At 34.2% G+C, this 11,018-nt stretch overlaps 1 pseudogene; it reads right to left on the bottom strand.

Annotated features, from left to right (window-relative positions):
* Positions 1-2,544: 2,544 nt before the first annotated feature.
* LOC123665311 lies at positions 2,545-2,662 on the bottom strand (annotated as a pseudogene).
* Between the last annotated feature and the right edge of the window lie 8,356 nt (positions 2,663-11,018).

The raw sequence follows: 11,018 nt of genomic DNA, 5'->3' as shown, positions 1-11,018 counted from the left end.
CAGTGTGCAGTTCACAGACGGCAAAAGTGAAACTTCTGAAAAGTCGTAGAAAGGTAGGCCGTTGCAATTTGTTCTATCGACATAATCACGGTCTCGTGAAGGAAATCGCTCGCCATCTTCCATTGAGGGTCAAATCACAAGGACTCTAAGAAGTTTCACTTCAAAAAAAATCTCTATCAAACTACACGTAAATACCATAATACTAATACCATATCCATGTCATAATAATTCAGACATCAAAGCAAACACTCCTGACATTTTCACACACGTGTTTGTGGAGCCATTTCGTGCGTTTATCAGTCTATTTAATCTTCAATTTCGTTTTGTTTCACGCTCCGTTTGAGGAGACACCTGTGAGACTGGAGCAATCGAATGAAAGAAAATTGTCTTTCGCATCGCTCGAATGAGATCAAATTAAATGTACTTAGAATAGATTTGTTCCTTCTAGAACAAATGAGAAAACTATATTGAGAAGTCAGACCAAATTGTATTATCGATTTGTCTCGCATTTTTAGATACTTTTTCTGCAAGGTTGTGTTCAAATAGAGTGTTTATTTAGATTTTTATACGAATATGTGCTACTATATATTGTATATCCCTACTAATATTATAAATTTCAATGTAAGTTTTATACGAATATGTGCTACTATATTATATATATTGTATATCCCTACTAATATTATAAATGTGAATGTAGGTTTTTTTTTGTTACAAAACCACTTAAGCGATCATCATGAAGTTTTGTACACATATTTTTGGAAGTATTAGAAGTAACATAAGATACATTTTATTTTAAAAAAATGAATGCGAGTGAGGCCGCGGGTAAAAACTAGTATATTACATAAATGATGAACTTTATTTATTATTTTTCGTGTTTTTCTTTAACCCCGTCAATCGTAAAGTAATTTACTAGTTTGTAAAGCCATACCGAAACTATTTAACAAACTAATACACAATTTGGTAAGTTGAAAATACTTATGTTATTTTTTGAATTGAAAAAAATCCAAACTTTTTTTTTAATTAAAGGGAAAATATTTAAAAACATGTCCTCAGTGACAAACAAAAAAGGATTAATTAATCCTGTGACTATCTGTTTAGTCAACTTCTACATTACCTACAAATTTTCCTGCATTTTTTCTACTTCTTACGATTTTTCGCGAGTTTCCTAAAACACACCTTTTCAATTCGAAACCATAAATACGAGGTTTTAACACGGTACAGTCAAAGCAACACTCTTAAGACATTTGTAACATTCCAGAAACTTCTCTAGTTACTAGTTTCCGGTCACATGACTGTCAAAGGAGGCATTATAATTGATTTTCTATTGTGGTCATCAAATAACTTCACTTCGTGGTGGTCTCGACGCTTGATTGCCAAAGTGTTTGCCAACTGTACCATTTAATACCCTAATTGTTTAAGGGTAAGTTCCTTAATCTACGTAACTTCTGGGTGGCGTGGGTTTACAAGCTGTTTAGGTCGATGTTCCTTTTGTAACGTTTTATATTTGTTCGTATTTAAGCTTGCTTTAATAAGAAATTATTTCTATAAACTAATAAATATAAATAAATAATAATAAATAAATATTTACACAATACACACACGGTCGTCTGTTCCTTAAAGTAAGCAACTTAATGCTTGTGTTATACGTAACAGCCGACTGGTATAGCTACTTTTTTTTCGATAAACCTGCTTATAAATAATACACATATAAATATATAACTAAATATTTATATTACACCCAGACTCGAGGTGGGAATCGAACGGAGCAGAAAGCAGGGTCACTACAAACTGCGCCAACGGGCTAGTCGGTCTATTACAATTACTAGTATTACAATTAAATTTATTTTTATTATTAATAAATACTATTTTATACCCAACTCTAATTTAAATATAAATGTATTATGAAATAAAGAAAACTTAATGGAAATTAAAAAAATACTAAGAAAAAAAATAATTTAAATATATTTCAAACTTCCTCCGTATTGCACGTACAACTAACTAACTGCTCATCTCTATTACTTTATTTGTATAGAAATTAGTCTTCGCCTTGGCGTTCATGGTTGTATTGGGTTTCCGGACTCCATACCAACGATTTAATACTAATAAATATTGAGCAAGAGATTTTTATAAAGCAAACTTTTTTGAATATGAATATGTAATTTTAGTTACTATATATATAAAATCGTAGCAATATCTAATATATAAAATTCTCGTATCATAGTGTTAAACATTGAACTCCTCCGTAACTCCGATTTTAATAAAATTTTGTGGGCATATCGGGTAGGTCTGAAAATCGGCCAACATCTATTTTTCATACCCCTAAGTTATAAGGGAGGGGGGGGGGGATTAAGCGGGTTAATAAAATATATGGCAAAGAAACGTTTGCGGGGTCAGCTAGTTTTATATAAAACTTCAATTGCTAATATCCAGATCGCATTGCAAAATATAAAAAAAAAACTGCGTGCATACAAAGTACACATGTCTGAAGTGATTTTTTTTTAAAACTAATTTAAAAAAACGTATTGAAAATAAAAAAAAACAAAAAGCCAACGTCACGTGGTGTTCCCAGGCGGTCACCCATCCAAGTACTGACCGCGCCCGACGTTGCCTAACTTCGATGATCGGAAGAGAATCGGTGGTTAAACGTGGTATAGACGTTTAAAAATTCGTGACGCGTGCCGCGTTTGTTCCGTAAAAATATAACCCCTCATACGTCCTCCCTTAGATACGAAAACATTATCTATATTATCGAACTGTACTAATTTAAATCTAAATGGATTGGAGGGTAGGCGCTAAGTTAAAAGTCATAAAATTTTGCTCTGCTTTTAATATTTTTAAAATTACACAATTAGTAATCTTAATATTAAATTTATGTGTCTGTGATATTTAACTACCAGTCAGCTATTTATTACAATATTACAAACACAAAATAAGCTACTTTCTCAAAACCCAACAACACTTGTACTACAATGGAGACAGTCAAGCAAACCTTAGATGAACTTGCACAGGTGTTTAATGCACGGTTTAACGAGTTCCAGCAGGATTTAAAAGTCAGTACACAGGCTGCTACTTCAATTGTTGATATCGGTGAACAATTTAATTCCTTCCGTGCCTTTGTCTTGACTGCTCTTGAAAGTCTTCAACGCCAGGTGGAGTTCCTGTCCAAACAGCAGGACGAATCTGAGATGAGATCACGAAAGAAGATCCTACTGCTACACGGAGTCCCCGAGTTGGACAAGGAGGACACTACTACTCATGTAGTTAAATTGCTGGATGAAACGCTTGGACTCACACAGATTACACCAGTCTCCTTTACTCGCTGTCACAGATTAGGTCGTCCTAACAAAGAAAAACCTCGGGCGATTTTAATTAAATTTAAAGATCTCTCGCTAAGAAACCAGGTTTGGTCAACTAAGACTAATTTTAAAGGCTCTGGCGTTACAGTCTCTGAGTTCCTGACAAAAAATCGTCATAAAGTTTTCCTAGCTGCTCGCCAGCGCTTCGGCGTTTCTAAGTGCTGGACAAGGGATGGTGTAATTGTAATCCTGGGTGGTGATGGTTCAAAACACCGTGTAACTGCGATGACGGAGTTGGATGGGCTGCCTGGGTCGATCATAAGTATTTCTGATACTCAAAGCGTGTCTCCTGATGTGAGAGTCACCAAGCCGTCAAAGGCGAACCCAAGGGTCAAGAGAACAGTGAAGAAATAGACACCTTTGCTGCAGTATTTTCTTGTACTTTGTTTACTTGTTGGACTCTGTTACTGGGGGTAAGATATATATTTTTATGATGTTTCATTGCCTTTTCTAAATTTTATGATTTTCAGTTGATTTTTATTTTTTTGTTTTGTTTCAATCAATTACTTGCAATTACTAATAAATGACAGCTGTTATATGACAAGTGATACTTGACATCTAATTTCGTTCCTAAACTATTAAAAAACAAAACATATTCCAAAACAATCTGCAAATATAAATTTAATTTGGTATAAAGTTTTGAATTATAAATTTACATATATTATATTTGTTCATAAATGTTTTTTATTATTCTGTCTTAAATATCGAATGGTGTGTGCTTCCAGTGAGAGCGTTCAACAAGTTATTTTATTTTGATTTTTATTTTGATTTTTAATTCACTTATGTATATAGATATTTTTTCAATTTTTATTTTTTATTTCATAGATTATTTTTTGGTAGCTCTTTAATTATTTGATTGTTTTTTAATTGATTTTGTGTTTTTAATAAAATTTGTACTTTATCATTGTAAAGTATAGTATAGCTGGCCGGTGGTGTTTTGTAGTCAATTTATATAGATCAAATTTAGTCATATATTTTATATATTTCTCATTATTATTATATTATTATTTAAGATATTATTGTTATTAATATTATTATTATATTTTAACATATATTATACATAATATATCTATATACATTATTTGATTATGTCGTCTCTAAGTGGTACAGATAGCGATCACTATTTCTCTTTATCGTCTTCTGATGAATTGCCCAGTGATGATAGTTACCACAGTACAAATTCTCCCTTACTTAATACTACCCTTGATTCACACTTCTCTGACTGTCTGAAAAATTTTAACGTTATTCATATAAACGCTCAAAGTGTTCCGGCCCATTATCCTGATATGCTTGCATCATTCGACTGTCGCAATATTCATGCTATCCTTATTTCCGAATCTTGGCTAAAACCCTGTTTACCTTCTACTTCCTATTCATTACCAGGTTTCCAACTTATTCGTAATGATCGTATCGGCAAACGTGGTGGTGGTGTGGCGATCTACTTACGTTCTCACATTCCTTTTAGTATCGTTAGTTCGTCTAGCCAACCACCCGTTACTGATGCAGCTGAGCATTTACTTATAGAAGTAATTCTTTCTCATTCAAAAATCCTTCTTGGTGTCTTTTATAATCCTTCCTCTCTTTTTGATTATACTTCTAATTTGGAACTTGTTTTAGACAATCTTGTCCCTATCTACAGCCACATTCTCATAATGGGTGACTTTAATACTTGTTTACTGAAAGGTGATGCTAACAGTAAAAAGCTGTTAGATGTTGCCGAATCTTGTAATCTGCATATTTTGCCTCTTGCAGCTACTCATAAATCTCCCGGCTGTATTCCTTCGCTTCTTGATCTAATCCTGGTCTCTTCTCCTGACTTAGTTTATAAGCACGGACAATGCTCCGCTGATGCGTTTTCCTATCATGACCTGATTTTCCTCTCGTATAAAATTCGTCCTCCAAAAGCAAAATGTAAAACACTTCTGCGACGTAACTTTGGGGGAATGGATAGAAGTAAACTCTGCGACGATGCTTGTCACATAGATTGGTCATCAGTTTTTGACGCTGACACTATAGACAAGAAAGTGGACTTATTTAATACGCAGCTCATTCAACTGTATGATATCCACGCGCCAATTAGGCCAATTAAATTTAAGCACCTTCCAGCTCCTTGGTTGTCTGAAGATCTAAAGGAGCTAATTAATAAAAAGAACAAAGCCAAATCTCGATTCAAGTCCAATGACACTGAACATAACCGCGAAATTTATAGAAAAATTCGAAATCGCTGCAATGCATGTTGTAGGGACGCTCAACGACGCTACATCCAAAAATCAGTCGAAAACGGCGACCCTGGTAAGACTTGGAAATTTCTCGAAACACTTGGAGTGTGTAAAGCATCTCGTAAAACTTCTATTAATATCGACATTGAACTTTTAAATAAACATTTTTCCTCTTCTACTTTACTCGATAATATTGAAAAACAACGAACGCTAAATTTTCTTTCTTCGCTTCCAACTTTTAATTTTTCACCGTTTACCTTCTCATCTTTTACCGAATGTGATGTTAGAAGGAGCGTATTGTCCGTGGCTTCGAATGCTGTTGGTACCGACTATATAAGCCGTAATATGATCATTCCTATCCTAGATATTATTATTCCCGTTCTAGTTCACATTCTAAATTATTCTATCACCAGTTGTAAATTCCCTGACGCGTGGAAGGAGGCTCAAATTATCCCGCTTCCTAAAAAAGCTAATGCTTCCAAGCTTTGTGACTTCCGACCAATCTCCATCCTCCCTTTCCTTTCAAAAATTCTCGAAAAGCTAGTTTTTCACCAGTTAAACCTTTTCCTCAACAAAAACTTGCTTCTCAGTCCTCTCCAATCTGGCTTCCGCAAAGGTCATAGTACGGTTTCAGCTCTAGTCAAAGTTACTGATGATATTCGATTAGCTATGGACAATAAACAACTCACAATTTTGACTCTACTTGATTTCAGTAATGCATTCAATTGTGTTGATTATGACATCCTACTGAGTGTGTTGCGTTCCTTCAACATATCTCCATCGGTGATAGATTGGTTTCTGAGTTATCTCAGGGGGCGTCGTCAACGCATATGTCTTGATGAGGCTTTCTCCTCATGGTGCGACGTCCAATCTGGGGTACCTCAAGGCGGCGTTTTATCTCCTTTGCTTTTTTCAATTTTTATTAATTCAATTACTCACTATATTTCTTCTCACTACCACATGTATGCAGACGATATTCAGATTTATCGCCATTCCACGCCTGAGGATGTTGTGAGTGCAATCAACTTAATTAATATGGACCTTATAAAAATTTCTGATTGGAGCAAGCGATATGGGCTTAGTATCAACCCTGGCAAGTCGGAAGTCATTGTTATAGGCAGTCCTGGCATGATCGCAAAAATAAATAATTTACCACCTATTACCTATAATGATACTAGCTTGCCTTACTGCTCCACTGTCAGAGATCTCGGCATTCACTTAGACAAGACGCTGTCATGGTCGGATCATTTAAAGGTAATTACTAAGAAAACTTTTGCGACACTGAGTTCGTTACGTCGCCTTAAATCCGTTCTGCCAATCCCTACAAAAATTATGTTAGCAAACTCTCTTCTCTTATCCATTCTAGATTATGCAGATGCGAGCTACACTAATTTGACCGAGGACCAACTTAATAGGCTTGAGCGACTTCAAAATCTTGCCATTCGGTTCATATTTTGCCTACGCAAATTTGACCATGTTTCGGAGTTTCGTTCCAAGCTCAAGTGGCTTCCTATACGCCTTCGCCGGAACCTACATATTCTTTCTCTGTTGTACTGTGTGCTATTTAATCCAAATTCTCCTTCTTATTTAAAAGATAAATTTATATATCTCGGCGAAGCTTCAGAATTAAGAACATCTCGAAGACTTATGCTGAAGCTACCCGTACATAAGTCCAAGTACTTTAGTCAGTCTTTTACTGTTCAGGCTATTAAATTATGGAATAGTCTGCCCTTAGCCATAAGGGAGGCCAAATCACTGTTGACTTTTAAAAAAAACGTTAAGGATTATTATCTTAAGACGGAGACGATTTAGTGTATATATGGTGCAATCTCTTTTCTTTTTTTTTCTCTTCTCATTTTGTTTATAATATATGTATATTTGTGTTTATATCATTTCACTTAATTGTTATCTTCAATTTACGTTCATTGCTTACACACTTTATTAGTTTATAATAGAATATATATTTATATTATATTTTTATTCTTCTTTTTACTTATTTATGTATTTTTTATGATAGTGCTAATGATAATAATAAATTCTTTATTTTATTATAAGTATTTGAATGTAGACATTTGTATGTAAGTTTATTATACATCTACACCACCTACCCAATTTAGATAATAAGTTTCCTTTCTATGTATGGGTTGTCTGGAAGAAATGGCTAATTAGCCATAAGTCCGCCCATTGTACTTCACTGTCTGTAACTATCTTTATGCTTTGTTTGTAATATATTTGTGGTGTACAATAAAGTATAAAATAAATAAATAAATAAATAAATAAAAATAAGTTGCCGAATTTACGTATGCATAACTTTCGATCGACAAGACCAGACTGGATAATTGAAAAAAAAAATTCTAATGGATTCGTTATTGTTAGGACAAAGTGTATAATAGAAACTTAAAACAAATATACGCTTCTGCCTGTAATATCCCATTGTTGGGCAGAGGCTTCTTTCTCCACGAGAATGATCAGAGTTTAATCCACCATGCTGCTCCATTGCGGGTTAGACGATATATTCCCTACTATGAGTAAAAATCGCTATCATGTGTACATGACAACCGACGGCAAAACGGCTGCACAAATACTCAGACCACGGCAAACATGGCCAATACAAATGTTAAACAATCATATATTCACAAAAAAAAAATAGAACAGCACAAAGTTCGCCGGGTCAGCTAGTGCATAGTATATAATAAATAAAAGGTTCCAGAAAACGCTAACTCCTACTGCGGAGTACAAATCAACTTTGAAAACCTGTGGGTCAAACATCAGAGACAATCAGACCTCAATTTCAGAAATTGTTCAGGCATCGAATCAGGCCGGACAATTCACCTATACGTACAATGAAAATTAATCAGTTTTCTGTACACGACGCATGTTCTGGAAAAGGATGAGGGTATAAATAAGGTTTTCCGGTTTTAAATTGAAAATATGAAATCTATATGAGCTTTTTCTATAAAATCAGTTTCTGGAGATGAATTTTGAAATATTTACCACGATAATATTCGACATTTAGAAAAGAAAATATAATATTCGTATTAATACTAAAACCTAACCTCATTGATTATGGTAAGATTTAAAGTGCAAGGAGTTTCAATTAAATAAAGAAAAATACATATTTAACCTCGACTGTTTACGCGGTCAACTGTCTTACCTTATTAATTTTTTAGTAAATAATCAAACGTACATAAATAAATCATCCAGACTCAGGCTCGGATTGAATCCTCACATTGGTGCAAAAATCTGGATCGGCTTGTAAATTGTATTTACAGCTAGGCAAAGTCCTCCTCGACTGATCCACTACACTGCTCCAAATTTATTTAGCGAATCATCATTCTAGAGGACAACGATTGTTATTAGTTTATTATGATAACAATCCTGACCAACGATTGAATGCGCTTTCAGAGGCATAATAGGAAGCCCTAAAGAAATAAACATCTAACAATAAACAAAAAAAGTATCGATATACACCATAAATAAATAAATAAATATATTTATTGTGTAAAATTTATTAATGACTTTAGATTCAATTTAAACCATTAATACTAACAGAGTACTCAAAAATATAAAAAAAACGTGTGTGCTTTAGACCACACGACTGAAGACTTACGAAACGTAACTCTCTCTTTTTCTATCTTCACTAACTTGTATCTCTCTCTGAACTTCCGTTCGCCACGTCCGATCACAATTTTCGTAACGCTCTCGTCACGCATTCATCAGCTTACTCCCCAAGTCAGCCGTGCATAAAGAAGTTTACTTCGAAACTTTTTTAATATTTGTAAATCATATGGTCGAACATCTCCATAGTCGAAACCGCGGGAAATGAGCTTATATATACGTCATAGCCGTTACATCTGTTGGCAAGCTAACAAGCTGTCAGAGTACTGAGCTTTGTGATTCCTCTATTCATCACTGTCACAGCAAACGACGGTTTTTGATTAAAACTACTAATATTCGTTGGAAATGTTCAATAAATGAAGCATATTGTAACAAATTTATCTTTTAATATTTAAAATAATAGAAAGAAGGTATTTATTAGGTCGTGAATATAAATGTTTTAAATATCGAATTGTAACTCTTTGGATACCTCCATAAGTATAAGCGCGTATTCACATTTCGCATAGAAGACGTACGTAATAAATACATAAATAAACGCTTCACACTAACGGCCCCCATAGGATTTTCTCCTGTGTCGGGGGTCCGGAAACACACACAATACACAAGCACAAACGCCCAGACCACGACAAACATCTGAATGGCCAATAGAAATATCTGTCGTGTGCGGGTATCGAACCCGCGACCGCTAACACAACAGTCAGTACTGTGACCGCTGCGCTAACGCGTCGTCAAATCAATTTATATGCACACTTATTGACGGATGGTGTGTGTCTTTGGCTGTGTATTTTATATGCGCATAAAAAAAATTGTACGTAGCCACGCACACATTCATATCTGTTCCTACTTATACATCGTTTATTTATATGTAGAATAGGTACATGCATAGATACTTGTCACAATTGTTTTGTTTTGTTCCGACAGTAATAGATATTGTTAGTTTCATTGAGCGCATAAATCTATCGCCGAAAATATTCCACCATACATACCTAAAATATAGAATGAAAAGAGACCATTTTAAAACGCAAAAATTTTATAAGTACCCTTTCTTTTTCCACTTTTTAGCCGCCGTCAAAAAAGAAGGAGCTTACTCAATTCGACTGTATATATATATATATATATATATATATATATTTTATTTTCGGGGATAACTTTGTCGTTTATGAACCGATTTTGATAATTCTTTTTTTCTTGAAGAGGAGATATCCCAAGTGTGGTACCATGATAAGGAAATCAGAATCTGATGATGGAATCCCAGAGATATCGAGGGTTTTCCTCTCCCATAATTAGTAAATCGTAGTGACGACTAGTGCGTTTGTTAATTTTTCTCGTCTACTTACGTTGTATTACTTGTCGATGTAATTAAATCGGTTTTTGTTCATTGAATACAACTATAATTGTTATACTATATTTCTGTATCTATTATTATAAAAAATACAAATAGCAATATATCACATACGTCAAAATTGAATAAAAGAAAATTGAATAAAATTGACATTTCTTTCTCTTTTTTAAGAACAAAAATCTATATCAAGCCAGTCCAATCAAATCAAAAAAAGGTTCTATATGAAGTAAAGTAAGCTCAGAAGTATCACATAATTCACGCGGCGTCACTCGTAAGTGATTGATGTTCTGACCGGTAATCGGTCTATTTTGTACGATGAAAGCCTGGTAACATAGGGTTGAACATTTGACGTGGAAATAACGATCTTATTAGGAATGTGTCAAAATCGAAAATGGTATAAAAGTCAGTACGAATGATATATTGGGTGAGCTACGGACTTTTTCTTAGCCTAGCTGTTTTTATTTTTTTGATTTTTGTGTGAAG

This window comes from Melitaea cinxia, chromosome 23 (assembly GCF_905220565.1).
Source record: "Melitaea cinxia chromosome 23, ilMelCinx1.1, whole genome shotgun sequence".
NCBI classification, from domain to species: Eukaryota; Metazoa; Arthropoda; class Insecta; order Lepidoptera; family Nymphalidae; genus Melitaea; species Melitaea cinxia.
This window is presented reverse-complemented; position numbering and strand designations above follow the sequence as displayed.